At 40.1% G+C, this 16489-nt stretch overlaps 1 pseudogene; it reads right to left on the bottom strand.

Moving 5' to 3' along the window:
- Nucleotides 1-220: 220 nt before the first annotated feature.
- On the bottom strand, nucleotides 221-3884 carry LOC144524973 (uncharacterized; annotated as a pseudogene).
- Nucleotides 3885-16489: the final 12605 nt, after the last annotated feature.

A 16489-nucleotide genomic window follows, 5' to 3' on the forward strand; every position in this document is an offset into this window, starting at 1 on the left:
TTTATTGTTAATATGCAAATCAACACCAAGTCAAATCTATAAAATCAAGTTTACAAGACTTCACTGTTTTTATATAGGGCTACTAATAATGAAACATATATAACTTTTCAGTGAAAGCTTTTTTATTACTTAAATTCAAACAAAAAATATGTTTTTACAATAACAATAAATAAACTCAAACGGTATAACAGAAAAATAAGTGCAGTAACACCTTGAAAGGCTACTTTTTCAGTTTTTTGGCATTGAAACCATAGGCATGAAGGCTAGCTACACCTGATGCCCATTTCAGGTCTTTTCCTGGCACACCAGGAGTGGAGGAGGAAGATGAGGGTGCTGTAGATGCAGGAGTAGCTCTTCTTCCTGGAGTTGTGGAGGAGGCTGTAGCAAGAGCGGAGGTGGCTCTTCCAGGAGTGGAAGAGGCGGAGGGTCTGGCTCTAGTAGTGGAGGAGGAAGAGGTTGAGGAGGCTGCAGTAGTGGCTCTTCCTGCTGGAGTAGAGGAGGAAGAGGAGGAGGGTCTGGCTGCAGAAGTGGCTCTTCCAGGAGTGGAGACGGAGGAGTGTCTGGCTGCAGAAGTGGCTCTTCATGCTGGAATAAAGGAAGAGGAGGAGGATGCAGTAGTAGGAACAGAAGTGGTAGAACTCGTCTTTACTTTTCTTACCCTAACCATTGAGAGGACTTTCACAGCTTCCCTAAGTTTCCTTTCCTTTTGCTCGTCAATGCTCTCCTTCTTCTTCTTTAGGTGATTTTGGTATCTGTCATAAGAAGACAGACACGAGCTCCTCTACGAAGGGCTAATTTCCATTTTGGAGGCTGTTTTCTCTGCTGCCTTCATGTGAGACTTAATGATAGCTAAGCTTTCATATGTCTCAATGTTTAGCCTGACCCTATCTTTCTCAATGATGTTATCCATGATGTTAAATGAGCCTTCTACAAGAGGGCCAGTGAACAACGACAGAAGAGCCTTCACCAATTTTCCCAAAACAGGGAATCTCATCCCTCCCTCTGTTGTCTTCATGGCGAATATTCTACTCCACCAGTCAACATCAATGCGAGCAGAATTCTCATCAAAGCATTTGGCCTGAGCTCCTAGATCTGCGTCATTCTGGTATGTTCTCACCTCTTCATCTAGTTGACCTAGCTCATCACTGCATTTGGCAAGGCCCTGCCCAAGGTGTTGAATGCGGCTTGGACTGATTCATCCAGAATCAATGATGGTGCCAGTGCAGACAAAGAGGAGATGATGTCATTGTTCAAGGGAAGGTTTTTGAGGAGGAATGTTGCTGCCTTGATGTAGTTTTCTCGGAGAGAGCTGAAGACCTTCTGCACCCAGGGCCTCTTCTCCACTCTAGCCTTGTTCAAGGCAAAGACGCTGAATCTCCCCACAGACAACCCTTTATCAGGGTACTGCAGGTCTCTCTTCTGAAGATCAAGCTTCAACAAGCTCTTTACACTCAAGGAAATAGCCTCAGGCTTCATGAACTTGGACAGAAGTTCTCTGACCAGTAGCACCATCTTAACATGCAGCACATGGAGCATAGGCTTTTCTTGCTGCAACTTCTTCAGGAACACCTGGAAAGTTGGAAGAATACCTGAAATTCACAATAAAAACTGATTAGAAAAGTGTCCTGAGCACATACTGTACATTGTAATGCAGCATACGCTTCACACTGCAATAAATAAAAGTGTTATTAATCTCATAAAATATCTAGTTGATATTGTTTTAGTATAAAGACCTAGCACTCTCTCGTAGGATCATTTTGACTGAATTTAGTAAGGGTTTGACTTTAAAGCATCCTATCAAGACAAATTCCTCAATTGAAATTGACAAGCTCAATAACATTATTATTACTAGTTGATGAACTGATTGTTAACACTGATTTAAATTCTGATTTAATTTAAATACATTTAAATAAACATTTACATAAATGGTATATGTAAATACGTATACAAATAACTTAAATACATACATAATCATTTTATCTCCGATTTCATTTATGCACAAGCTAATATGCTGAACTGCAGATTTAGTATGTGTTCATTGTCTGTGAAGACCACACTTTTTAAAGCTTTTTACACCCCAACACTGCCAACTTGTGGCAGCGCTATAAAAAAAGCAGTATGCAGAAACTCAGTGTGGCATATAATGATGGCATGAGGCTGCTGCTTAAAATGTAGACTAACTGAGTCAACAGCATAATTTAAACACTAGCGAACCCTGCAATAAGTGCGTTTCAGTCTATATGCTAATATCTGAACACTTATTTGTGTTGTGGAACTCTGACTGTTGTAGTCATTTTTTATTGTATGTGTTTTGTCTTGTATTTGTCTGTCTTTTGCTGTGTTTTATTGTGCTATGGACCATTTTTTGTGTGTCCTGAATAAAGAATAAAGTAAAAGTAAAGTATGCAACAGCAAAACTTTTAAAAGTGGTATAAAACATCTCTTTCAATAAAGAAAATTGACTGAACATACCTCGACATAAATCAATCAAGATTGTGAGCTTGTTGAATTCTGTGAAAAGTACAAAGATTTGTGTCTTCCAGTCTTTGTTCACATCTGTTAAGCTTTTTGTGGATTTTGCCGTTTGCTGTTGCAGAAGAAGTATCCTGGGCCTCTCATCAGATGTAACCGCATGCTTAAAGAACCTGGTTAATGAGCAATCTGTATCAGTAAAAAAACAAAGGGCCTACACATTAAGATTAAGGCAAGACAACAGAAATTGCTACATTTATTCTGATGTTTTTAATGAGACTTGCAAATTTGGTACAGAGAAAACATAAAAAGAGAATACTAATGTCATCTTACCTGTATTTGTGTTTATCATGGGGAGACAGGAAGCTGTAGAAGTGCACAATCAGTGGATCCAGAAGGTCATTTATGCTGTTGCACACTTCCAGCAAGTTTGGACCTCTCCAAAAATTTCCTTCTGTTTGGGAATTTTTTTCTATGTCATAGTAGACATCTGAGCAAAATCCTTCCACAAATCCTCGAAAAGGATTCAAAAGTGCCCTGGCTGCATTGGACACCATATGAACTGTGTCTCCGCTTATGTCGAGGAGCGATGCGTTTTCTCTCCTGACTTGGGTTTCTACCCCAGACCTTTTCCCTCTTATTACACTGCAGTTGTACAACAATATGGAAACAACCTGATTCCAGTTAAGGCTGTAGGTCTGGAGAATATCGGTCAATGTGTGAGTGAGGGTTGACGCATCTGTGATATTCACTTTTCTTGAAGTCAGGTGGTGTGTTGACACTTTTCCCATTTCCTCATCGAAGTATCGAATCAGAACATTCAAGATCTTGTCCATATTGCCATTTGTTGCCTCATCAGCATTTAAAGAAAACATGGCAGTTTGGAGTTTGACAGACAACTCCAATAAGCAGCAATACCGTGGGTGCTCATGTAGGAGGTTTGTGCATTCGATTATGACAACCTGGAGAGGGTGCTCTTGTCTTCAGCCATGGATCGTATTAGGTTGACAAGAGGTTAGCAATATGGTGAGAGACAGGTCGTGTTTTGCTATGAAAGAACAGATGCGTACTTTCTGAGCACAAACACGGTCAGGCATAGATAAACGTACCTCTGACGTGGTGGCAGTTGCACCAGGTAGGGATGATGTGTGCTGAAGAGCATGAACACTAGCCTTGTGGCAGTCTTCAGAGTGGTGGCATGCTAAAACCTTTTTTCCATTGCTTCTATACACTTTTTTTTTTGCAGCAAACCACGCAAAAGCAAACCCCTGGCATTTTCATTTTTCTACACCATGAGCTGTATGGCTTGCCGTTCTCCCCCGTTTCCAACAGCCAAGCCCATCTCCATTTATTTTTCACTTTTTATCGATTTCAGACACGTCTGTGCCTTCCACTAGCAACAATGCATCCATGACAGCTAGCGGCTAGTGGCACACACATCATGACGCTAATATGTGAGGAAACTGGTTCCGGGTTTTGTGCTATAAATTAATAATATAGCAAAGTTATAAGTTGACTATTTTAATTGCATGATTATTTTATGTCAACATACATTCATAACCTGTCGTTAAAAGTGAAACCAAAATAGGCTTAAGGCTGTCTGTGCGTCGACAGCACAAACACGATTGACCCTCTTACACAAAGGTTCGCAATGACAAAGTCTATTGCATAATTGTATTATTATTATTATTATTATTATTATTATTATTATTATTATTATTTCATGTTAACACGCTCAGTCAAAACCTTCCATCGTGAATTGTGAAAGATTGTGGACATGTCTTAACAGACGCGATAATAAATTGCATTCAGTACGGAATAGTGCATCGCTTTACACATAACGTTAGTTGCATTGATTAAAAACTGTAACAATAATAGGCTACATGCATCGGGTGGCATAGCAGGCTCTGTTCAAGCCATAGGGGAAATCCAAATGAATGACCTCCCCTTCGAAAGGAAATTATATACATTAATGCACGGAAAGAACCTAGCCTACACTTATCTCCCTCGCACATAGAGCTCACAATCGATCATACCCCAAAAAAAACAGATTGGCCTACCTTAGCAGCTGTCTCGATTGTGTCACTGTAATCCAAAAACTTTTAGACCATTCTTTAGTCCTCCAGATGTGTGTTTTTTAAGCAAACAGGCTAATGACACAAGCGTGTAGCTAAGCTACAGCACAGCGAAACTCATGGCTGACGCATCTTGAACTGTCACTGATTGAGACACAGGAAATTCTCAAAAACACGATTAGGTCTGTAAACATTAAACATTACAAAATTGACATTCATTCAACAGACCTAATATTTGTGGCCTTTTTGCTTTACATAAATCGGATCTGCATCGATCTCAGATATGGCATTTCTAAAATCAAATTGACGGAAATCGGTCGTACTTTAATCCCTGGGTATACCAATACCAGTGTTGGGGAAGTTACTTTTAAAAAGTAGTGTTTGCTCGTTACACGTTACTTCTTAAAAAAGTAATCCGTTACTTTACTTAGTTACCCCCTATGGAAAGTAACTTTTTACTTTACTTGTTACTTTTACGTTACTTTTAAAAGCAGGCATCTCTGTCAGAGACTGAAGTTAATTATACAAAAACTATCTTTGACCATAAAGCCAATCTCTGGTTTATCAGTGAAATGTCTGAACTACACTGCAGACTGGATTCTCTACTCACAGAGTGACGGCTGATTCATCATGAGCGAGTCCAGTGCGGGTTGGATGCACATCAGCAGGTCATCGGCGTTACACGGTGTTAGTGTATACTATGTAATGTCTATATCGACTTGTACCGGTCGCGCAGCCACGGTGGTCCGTGCATTGTCGTAGACACATGCAGCCTCTTTTCTGGAAATCCTTGCATGTCCGTGCAACCGACACAAGTACACCGCGTGTATGTAAGAGCCCATCTCCACCGCATCCATCTGTGAGGTTGTCAGCTTTGTGTCTGCCTGGCTCAGAGCGCCGTCTAGCAAAAAGCCACGAAGCTTAAAACGCTTTCAAAAGTTAGTTTTGGCTGCTTCTCGCTTGCCATGATTACTCTGCTACCAGCCTCTGTCACGTCCCGTGTGGAGCTTGTGAGCGTGCAGCTGAGAAGGCAGTGTCGCTGTCAAATCTGTCCCTGGGAAAAGTAACGTTGCGCCGAATTGAAAAAGGAACTACATTTCGTAACCAAATTTTTTACCCGAAAAAGTAGTTACGTTACTGCGTTACAAAGTAAGTACTTTGTAACACGTTACACCCAACACTGACCAATACCATGCTCCTTCTGCCTTTGTTACTGAAAGTAAGCACATGTCAGTAATGCACAGTTGCTGGTTTCTGGGTATAGTACAGTCGTTATCGGCAACACGGTAGCTTTCCAGGAAAATGCAACATAAATGGGTTTTAAGTAGGTGTGTCACGATTCTCCAAATCCTCGATTCGATTACATTTTCGATTCTAAGGTCACGGTTCGATTCAATTCTCGATTTTTAGGGCAGATGCTCAGCACACGGAGTTTGGTGTTTGAAGCCCCCAAAGTCGTCTTCCAGGCAGCACTGCCTGGAAGACACTAGGATTAGGCAATGGTTATGGTTAAAGACGATGGTCGCAGCGCTGCCTTGAAGGCTTAGTTGGGGGCTTAAAACACCACCAAGCCAGCACAGCAGCTGAGCAGACCGATAGCAAAGAGAGCGACTCGGGCAGTCCGCTAACTTGTTGCTCTCTCTAATATAACCAATATAAGCTGCTCTGTTTAGGCTACAAAACGTGCATACAGGCTGAAATTCAACCGTGTGGTTTTGTTAGGATAAAGCTATAAGCAGAAGGAATATCCGTTAGCTGCTAGGCTAATGTGCAATGGTAAACACATAGAATGTGGTACACGCACATAGCAGAGCTTGCAAACGTTGTCAACATAACTCACTGGAAATCCAAAATACTTCCACACCAGCGACTTCAGTGAAAGAGGAGGTGGTTCAAGTTCTGTCAATGGGTCTCCAGCATCTGCAGTTGCCATGCTATGTTTTGACTGGCTCTAGCTAAGTTACAGGAGGTTGACTGAGTTGCAGCACTTGACGTGACATGGGGGCGTGGCAGTATCGACGATTCCATTTTTTAATTCAATATTCAAGATTGTGACTTAATTCCGAACAATTTCAATTTAAAATCTAAATTGTGACACCCTTAGTTTTAAGCATTTGAACAAAAGACCAATGTTTTCCTGAGGACAGTCTCTTTAAGGAGTATCTGAACACCTCCTGAAATATTTGTTTTTGCTGACTTCTGGTGGTTTAACTTCTCACCTTTCTGCAGTGACATACATGGGTATTCCAGGACCCTGTGACATCACTGTTGATCCCTGAATGTGATTTTAGGTGTACAAAAGCACACTTCTCACCAAACCCAATGCCACACATCAGTGACGCTGGGTGTTGTTAGAGGGGAATGCAGTGAAACTTTAGCCTGGTTCCAGACCTCTGAATTGACACATCTCCGATGTGTTTGGCGATTCATAAATATGTCTGTTGTTGTTCACCGTTTCTGCCGGTTGGAGGTACAGTTGACCAATCACTAGTGTTGGGTACCGAACCCTGTACTTTTACCGGTAACAACCGAATCACGTCGGTATTACAGAATATAGGTTCACGTAAAATCAAACGGTGCCAAATTTCAGTACCTGAGAGCGTGTAAGCGCAAGCTTATCTGTCCTCTCTGCATGTTGACAGAGAGCGGAGCTCCAACACACACACACACACACACACACACACACACACACACACACACACGTGCGGATGGAGCAAACCACGTTGGCTCTGCAGTTTTGTTGATGTCACAGTGAGTCACGGTGATGCCGATAAAGTGGTTTCAAGTGTGGTTACAGTTTTTCAAAACTTCACACAGACACCATTCACTGTGAACATATTAATGGTGAGCCGAAAGCAGTCGTGGTGCTGTTGAGGTTTCACTTCCTGTGAGACAAGCAGGCACAACAGTGGTTTCTATGCCCTGGGGTCTGACTGACAGGCTGAGGTTGTAAGGCAAGGCAACTTTTCTTTTCTACAGCACCTTTCAGCAACAAGGCAATTCAAAGTGCTTTACATGAAACATTAAAGAGCAATTAAAAACGGTCATGGTGAAAATAAAACAGGCTAAAATAATATACAAATACAAGAATAAAAGTTGAATAATTATTCAATTTAATAGGTTTAATAGGGTTTGGGAGGAGAGAGGGAGGGGTTTTATTTTTGTTTAATTTCTGTCAGTGTAAAATATTCTAAATAAATAACATGTTCTAAGTAAATAGGATAAATAAGTTTGGAATTATTTTTACAACTGAAATCATTTTTTTGTAATTACAGAGGGAAAGTACCGGAAAAGGTAGTGTTGGGTACCAGGAACCGAATTTCAGGTACTGGTATCGGTACTGATATTGGTTCAGATGCGAAAGGTACCCAACCCTACCAATCACAGCTTTGTGTACAGGATAAAGAATGCCAGTGTCATCTTCCTGCATAGCTTGCTATCTGCCTGGCTACATCCATGACGAATGGCAACAAGGCAACAATGTGATCAATGTGATCAACCCAGGACTCTTACTGGGAATCCACATCAGAAGTGAGACGTGAGCAGTGCGCATAAGTGCTTTTAAAGTGCTCTGTCCATTCAATCCACACAGACCTCCGTTTGGCAGTCTGTCCTCAGAACCTCCTGAGAAGTTGATCTTAACCAGGCAGACTAACAGCAGACTAACATTTTACAGACAATAGTTTTTATTTATTGATTAGCCAAATAGATTTGCAAGAGGTCCCGGGGTGATGCATGTCTTACTCACATCATGGAGCCAAAACCGCTTTCTATGTGGATTGGCCTTTAAACTCTTATTATTATGATTATTATGATTACTTATTTCATTATTTTCTTCAATTGTCGCAAAAAACATTCCTGCTCCCAGCAACTGCTACCACCATGTCAACTGAAAATTACATTTGGACAATGGATACATCCAACAAAATGACAAATATCAGGCCAGTAAAACTCAATGCTGTGATTTCTGAATGATGGAAACATGATGATGCAGCTCTCTCTCAAAACTTGTGTTAATTATGTGGAAAACATATGCATTGAACTATAAGGCTGGAGTATGAGCAGAACACACACGAGACCTCTCAGTAATTCTACTCTGGTAATAATTGACATATTGAATCTATCTATCTTGACTACCATCTGACAGATTTGTTTTTCAGTAAATACATGTCAATGATAAATTGTAACTATATCAAAGCAATTTTCAAGTGGATCCAGCAGCTTGATTTGTGTCTTGTGTAAACAGCTTTGATAAATGCACTCCGCTGTGTTTGTCACCCTTTTGCTCAATCATTTTCATGCTTAAATGAAGCAATTTGTTTCTCAGAGTGCAATCTGTTGTAGTTGATTATCCAAGATGGTGATGTCCACCACCATAAAAATAGAAAACCAGTCTAGCCCATCACTTCTTACGCCAAGAGAATTACAGCAGGCTTTGTTTCTGTTGAGAATCTGGAATGATTGCGAGGAGTGACTTCTGTGGAAGAATGTGAGAAAACAGAACTTTAATTACTGTAATGAATCTTTCTGGAGAGGTACTGAAAGTGTGGCGTTCGTGTGGTCTCAGCGAGAGCTCATTCTGGCTTTCAGCGCCATGGTCATTCATCATCAGCTGAACAATACAGTGCGTGGTGGAGAGCATGATAAGAAACGTGGAAAGAGAGAAGAGTCAGAGAGAGAGTGGGAGGGAGAGATACTGTATCGTTTCTGTCAAAACTAAGGAATCTCATATGTTTGCAAAAATCTGTATCCCATTAATAAAACAATACAAAATACTACTGTGACAAATACTATAATAATTCCAAAAGATGTCTTTGGAAGCTCCAAAAGCTTAGGCACAGCCAGAAAGAGTCTAAAATTAGTTACTTTAGCAATTTTATGGCCACTCAGAAACACAATAAAATCTTTCATGTAGACTATTCCAAAATAACTGATGGATTCAATTAGTACGTAATTCAATCTTGTAGCTGCGCTGCTTTGAATTCTTCCCAAACTGCTTATATCTTGAAGCTTTTGTAATATATATGCAAATCTATTTTCTGACACATTTCTACAAACAAATTAAGAGTGCTAGTTTCTAATAATTGCCAATCAATTCCACATTTAGAACATTCGTTTCAGCAACAAGCATAAGCCCTGAACTCGCTCACAGTAGAAGCTCTTCTGCTGAGTGATGCATTTGCACCGTTATTTTCTCAATGAGAGATCAAATGTGCACCCGTTGTAGTTTCTAATTCGCTGCTTCCGTTTATTAAGCTTTTTACTGACAAATATATTTTGTGCTATTGAGCAGATGCACTTTACTGTTCAATAGTTGGAAATGTGATCATCAAAAATATTTGCGCTCTGAGACAATTTGTAGTTGAGAGCTGAAACATTTTTGTTGCTAGCCACTGAACCAACTCATTGCTACTGTACCTTGTGAAGTGTCAACAGAGTAGTTAAAATATGAAAGGAAATAACCTGTCATGTATAATTTATGAGTTGTCTTTGCAAAGTTATACTGCTTTTTTTTTTAATGCCTGCCTCAGTGTGTGAAAGGATTTCAGTGTTTTTGTACACATTGGCATTGGCAGTGTATAAAAGTACTGTATTTGTCAATGTACTGCTAAATCTCCTTCCTCATCTCTATACGGACCTGATCTGTATTCTCATTTTGAAAACATTATTTCTACATACTTCTTTATACTATTTTATGTTTTGCATACATTTTTCCATACTTAGTAACTTTCAGTCTTGTTTTACACTCACATTAGTCTGACCTGATATAATAATTTGGATGGAGCACAGACGTGCACGTCTGTTTTGTGTGCGCCTGTGTGCCTGAATTTTGCTACAACACATGCAGCTGTTCTTTTGTGAGTCACTTCTGTGGGCACAACAAAACATAATTACTCTGATGAACATAAATGGCTGAGTGGTTTCCTGAGTTCACAAATCTGTAGAGTCATGAACCCACACCCAAGCTCTTTATTTCACGTCCACGCAGAGATAAAGGCGCATGTTCTGTCAAGTATTATGAAATGGTCATATTACTGCAGTACCAAGGCAACAACAGCAGATAGGCAAAACAGTATTTCAATCAGGAGAGACTCCGTTGCAGATATGCAAACATTAATAAGATATAACCAAGTAAGTACAAACATAATTTTTTGGAGATTAGACTCCATTGTAAAGGGGTATCTATACAAATCTAATGTTTAGGAAAACCAAACACATTCCCCAATGGAATCTGGACACTGGTGGTGGTGAGAAAAATCCGAAGACGTAAAAACAAGCCGTCAGCCGGGAGAAGACCGAGAACACCGTCGAAAATGCCTGGAGGTAGAAGGGGAGGAGGCGGGTCACACTCTCATCTGAAAATACAACTGACAGAAGCAGGAGGGAGAACAGATTTCAAACATGGTAGTATGCTGTGATTGGTTAGAACATAAGTGCCTGATTCTAATTGGTATACAGAACTGTAACACCCACTGCCCAGCTGATCAGTTAAAGAGAAGAGAGACAACCTAATAGAAGTCTCCCTGACAGAATTTACGCTGAGCTACATTAGTGTATTTAAGACACAGTGCTCTTTATTTTACTAACAAAAACACAGCAGACCATTTAAAATAACTATAATGTACAGCCTAAACTACTACAATCCACTGTATATGTAAAATACTGTGTTAAAGCAATTCACAGCCTCGTTTTAAGTTGACTTTAATAATGTGATAATTATGTATCAACTGAGCTTTAGTTAATTGAGCCACTCATGCAGCAAACACAGAAGTTGGACTTTTGATCTGAATCACACCACTAGGTGGCAGTGGTATTCTAATCTGGAGTGTGTGCAGCTAGAGAGGACTGAAAAGCATAACCACCTACCTGCAATTTACATTTACATGTTTAACAGCACAGGGGTGCATTTTCTCAGAGTGAAACTGCTTGAAAGCGGAGAAGAGCATTTCCCACCCACATAGCTGGAATACTAGTGTGCCCAAAATAATTTTTTTGCATCAAACAGCATCTCTTCAGCCAAATGATGGAATATAGGTTTAGCAATACCACAGCTGCATCCATCTAATGTGGAATAGATTTTATTACTGCAGATGTGATTGAATAACTCTGGTGTGGCCTCTCCAGTAAGAGCATGTCATTTGGGACAAGTATTGCAATTTTCAATGCTGAAACCACAGTATAAAATGCAAAACCTCATGAAAAACTTTAAAAAAAAAAAAAAAAAAAAAGAAAAGGGAAAAGTTAGAAAGATCGCGTGCTGGTGGTGAAAGATTTCTGTGTTTCTTTGATGTCAGCTGGCAATTCATTCTCATGATAATGCCCATGTCCTTGATTCAGACAGCAGCTATACTTGAATGATAATGCGCTGATGGGTTTGAGCCTCAGTCTGCCATGAAACGAGCATGACAGAGTGATGGGAATGGAAACGTGCATGAAGCTGCACCGTGCTTTCCCATTTCACACCTACCAATCTGTCCTCTTTAGACATTAATGAAAATAACAGGGCCTATTCTGAAATGGATGCCCCCTTTGTCAACCCCTTTATTCCTGAGACCATTTCCACAATTTCACCATTTTTGACTCATGTTCGTCTTTCATTTTCTCCTTGATAGAGTGCTTCCCTTTCATAGGATTACAAAGAAAAGTCATTAAAACCCACTCACGCAGTTTTCTCGAAGATTCTGACATTCATCAATGTTTTCTTATTTGGAATTTGTTCTTAGGTAAGAACAGAATCTAGGCATACTCAAGTGCACACTTTTCGTCTTGTGTACGTAATGTCTGTGTCGTCACTCTGCTGCATTTTTTATGAACTATGATAATCTGGTTATGGGTCACATCTGACGCCCGCGTCCAGGCCCCGTATAACTTGCTCCTACTCATAGAACTAAAAATAACGTTACATCCAGTAACTACTGTTCTTCAGTGTTTTTCGTAAAATTCCTGCAGAAGAGGTCCCAGCCAAGAGAGGATTCCATCCCATTGCCGGTCTATACAACACCATCGGTGCAATAGAATGCATGGACAGCTTCTCCAGATCCGTTCCCATATCTCAACCGCAAGCAATATCACTACATAAATGTACAACTGATCTTCTTTGAAGAGATAATAAAGTGAAATCATCTTTGAGTAATTATAAATTCCAGCAACAATTGGCTTCCATTACTATAATGACTTGTTTTTATTAGGAGAGGATATGCCCTGGCATTTACCAAGTAGCAAGGGTCTAATGAAAAGATGTTATCAAGTTGCATTGTGGGAAGGGTAGTGTTTTTGCTCTGCGACCTCAGCTGCTTCAATTTTGACCAAAATGTTTTGTTTAAGTCCTCCAACTTTATGCGTTTTAAATTAAATTGCTGATATGAGATGGTATGATGTAGTGAAAGCATCTTATCATCATATCAACATTATATATTTTGACACCGGTTGTTTACAGTAGCTTGTTTTATGTGACAAAACCTGTAAAGACATTGCTTTTTCAAACCAGTGACAGTATTAAACTAAGGCCATGCTTCTTGCTTGACTTGTTTGAATCTTAGCAGTACCTCCAATAGGCTCAGTGTGTGTGCGCTGTAGATGGAAGATTGATTTATAACTACAGAGGCACAGATTGATGAGCAGACAGGTACCAGATAGACACCGACCAGCTTGCTCTGAGGAATATGTAAGAAAAATGTGGCTTATTATGGCAACATGGCTGGTAACAGTGTCATTCAGGAGAGAAGTCAAGCTCAACCAAAACAAGCCAGAATACACCAGACTACAGTGGCGAGGTTAAGGAGCGTCCTTCCCCTATGTGATGATATCATTTAGAAAGTACTTGACCTGAGCTGTGGTACACAACAATCTGGACAAATGTTGAGGCAAACTCTACAATACACAGAAAATGATTCAGATATGTTTTGTAATGAAACCCAAGTGTGACGCAATACAGTTTGATTGTAATTACAATGTCCTTCACTCACACATGAGTATGAAAAACTGAAGCAGAGAAAGCACCGACTAATTTACATGCAGTACCAATATGAGCAATCACACAGACTCAATTGGACTTTGAGAAGAGCATATCAAGGTTAATATTGTCATTACTGACAGATTCTCACTGACATATTAGGCTAACCTTAACCTATGCAATGATCAACTGATGGTTGTATTACAATAGACTATGTTAATTATATTTCTAGATTTATTGTGTTATTGATACACTTAATTATTGAGTCGCTGGTTTTCATCATCATGTGGACTGACCTCGTCAAGGAGACGTTCCATTGTGCTCCCTGGGCTTACCGTAATGTATCATTAGTATTCAGATAATATCCACTTATGTAGAATGTTCTTGGAAAGACTTACTTAAAATAACTATACATCTTCCTCTCACTTTGCTCAGCATCACAACTGATTTTATGATTTCCACGTGAAGAAATACTTTGCTTTTGAAAAGCAGCAGTAATTGCTTTTGGGCACTGACATAAACAGTGGTGTGTACCATTTGAGACTACATGATTTCACAGGAAATGAGGCCAGAATTTGCTCAATTAAATTTGGATTCAGGCGAAGGTAGTTGGCACAGATTTACCAGGGCCTTAAGGCAAGAAAAAATAACACAGTAACTCAACATAAGTTCATGCATTTCCAAAGTAAAGAAAGTAACATACAGCACAACTGCAAAAATATGAGTAATGACGGAACGCCTCGCCTCCTGCAGGCCCTCTTTATCTGCAGTTTAATGGCCCAGCTGACAATTTTCAACCTACTGTAGTTTGGAATACACTGCCCATGTCTGATTGGAAAGTGATGTACCGTTTTTTTTTTTAACTTGACCTTTTACGGGTAAAGGTAAAGATAGTTTATTGTCATATACATACATGTAGCGAAATTCATTCTCTGCATTTAACCCATCCCTCAAGGGAGGGATGGGTTAAATGCAGAGAATGGGAGCAGTGGGCAGCCATTTACAGTGCCCAACTCCAGATCTGAGCCAGTGTCTTGATCAAGTACACACACATGTTTTTTGATGGTGGGGGAAACCCATGCAAACATGGGGAGAACATACAAACTCCACACAGAAAGGCCCAGAAGAACCTGGATTTGAACCCAGAACCTTCTTGCTGTGAGCCCACAGTGCTAACCATTGGGCCGCCATGCCAACTCTGCTTGGTTTGGAGAAAAGGCTTTACTTTCTGCCTTTGTCCCTCTGCCTGTTTGCAGTAATTCCCCTTATGGATCCATTCTGTCTCATGGTTTGACCACGTTTCAACAATTGTCTGACTGCAAGAGGTTTTAGTTTACATAGACAGGGGAGGGGGGCTCCCAGAGAAATTGTGTCTAGAATCCTTCATCAGTTTATCAGATTTATCAGTTTAATGCTATTTCAAAAGGCTTTTCAGGTGCCTTATTTGCTATTGTTGTGGTGACATTGAAAATAAAAGACAAACATTTACTTACCCAGCTAAGTCAAGCTGCTGTTGTTGGTAAATGGGTGCAATGGAAATAACTTACTCACTTAATAACATGGTTGCGTCAGTGGACTTTGGAAAAGTTTATGAGCCACACATGTGGAGCTTTGCCTTTGGCTACTTGTGGCAATATAAAAACACATAACAGATGTTAAACATATAGACATCGTATTCATAACACATAACAGACGTGAATCCCACGGGCATCAGATATATCAGTGAACACTGTATGAAAATACAAATAACTGAAAAAAAAGAAATTATAAAAAGTGTGAATTGTGCAGGAAGAATGTGTACGTAGCTATATTGCACATTACATTCCAAGTTATGGGAATTCAAAAACTGCACTGCATTTTGGACACAGACCTTGATTTCCTCAGTGGCTCTTGACAAACTATATTACCTGCCTGAGGGGAACTGTACAAACTGTGAGAAAAGGGAATATGCCATCAGTTTATTTCCTGCTTTACATTAGTTGTGGGCTGCATACCAATTTTTGAACACGGAGACAGAAGTGATCAAATGGGATGTTTTATTAGACATCCATATTTCAAGAGATACTGTATGTGGTGTATCATCAGTCTGACCCATATTAGATCATATTAGATCCGCAAACGTTTAATAATCTGTGTGAGCGGTAAGAGCAATTTACTCTTTAATAGAACTACAGTAAATTACACTGACATGGCCACAATTATAGACCTGATAATTCTTGTAATATATTACACTGTATTATCTCTTCATTGTATGTTGAACAGCCTCTTGAAATTCTGAAGAGAAAATAAAAGCCCTGTTGCCTGTAGGGAAGGAGCATAGCGTCTCACCATGCGGGGCCTTTCTCGTCTAAACACAGCATCATGCCTGACTGCCCATCGCCTTTTCCAACAGAGAGGTGCGCCCATGTGTGGACAGTTGCGAATGGGGCGTAGGTTGGTGGGAGTGCTGGGCGTTGGGGGATGGTGGATGTCCCTTGAACCTATTAATAGCTCTCTGACAAAGCACCTCAGGGAGATATTACACGCTCTGCTGGCCTCCTGCACAGAGAATCGTCTGAGTGGCTCTCCAGAGATGGGCATTCCTTACGGACACACAGGAAACACAACCCAGATGAAGGGCATCATATGGTCTTTGAGGATAGTTGAGTGCGCCTGAGTGCAGTTCATGGCAAGTGTGATAGATGACTTTGTAGGAAAATACTGCAAGCACATACCTACGAAGAGGCTTCAGATGTGAAAAACATTCCACACATCTACTGTACTAGCTAAAGAGCTGAAATGATTGTATAAAGAGGTTTTGAAAGGACTGTAACCTAACAAGACTATGCCAATCCAGTGGCTCTGTGAACTAAATGCTTACATCAGCATGCTAACATTCTCCCAATGACAATGCTAACATGCTCATGTTAAGCACCATAAATGGCTGCACAAAAGTTTGTGTCAATCCATGTAGCAGATGTCAAGATATTTTAATTGAATAAGTGAACAT

This window comes from Sander vitreus, chromosome 10 (genome assembly GCF_031162955.1).
Source record: "Sander vitreus isolate 19-12246 chromosome 10, sanVit1, whole genome shotgun sequence".
NCBI lineage: Eukaryota > Metazoa > Chordata > Actinopteri > Perciformes > Percidae > Sander > Sander vitreus.